This window comes from Sceloporus undulatus, chromosome 8 (genome assembly GCF_019175285.1).
Source record: "Sceloporus undulatus isolate JIND9_A2432 ecotype Alabama chromosome 8, SceUnd_v1.1, whole genome shotgun sequence".
Classification (NCBI taxonomy): domain Eukaryota; kingdom Metazoa; phylum Chordata; class Lepidosauria; order Squamata; family Phrynosomatidae; genus Sceloporus; species Sceloporus undulatus.
Genome location: NC_056529.1, coordinates 1,807,901 through 1,808,243, shown reverse-complemented (window position 1 = coordinate 1,808,243; position 343 = coordinate 1,807,901). Strand labels below are relative to the sequence as shown.

Below are 343 nucleotides of genomic sequence, written 5' to 3'. Positions count from 1 at the left end.
GAGAGGCCAGGCCTGGAAGACAAAGAGCCCTCCTCCAACCACCATCTTGAGGGGGAGAGAGGCCTGGCCTGGAAGACAAAGAGCCCTCCTCCAACCACCATCTTGAGGGGGAGAGGCCTTGTAATTTTTTGTATTGTGTTGCAATTTTACTGTACACCGCTATGATCATTGCGGAATAGCGGTCTATAAATAAAAATTATTATTATTATTATTATTATTATTATTATTATTATTATTATTATTATTAACTTGTGGTCTACTTGGATTCCTAGATCCCTTTCACACAGATAACTCTCTCATTCATCCAGGTGTCCCCCATAATCCTATATCTGTGTATTTCATT

The 343-nt window shown here is 39.7% G+C and overlaps 1 protein-coding gene across 1 annotated transcript in view; it reads right to left on the bottom strand.

Moving 5' to 3' along the window:
- Positions 1 to 343, bottom strand: part of SF3B3 (splicing factor 3b subunit 3) — a 24,229-nt gene that overhangs the window by 9,600 nt on the left and 14,286 nt on the right. The gene's annotated exons all lie outside the window — the stretch shown is intronic.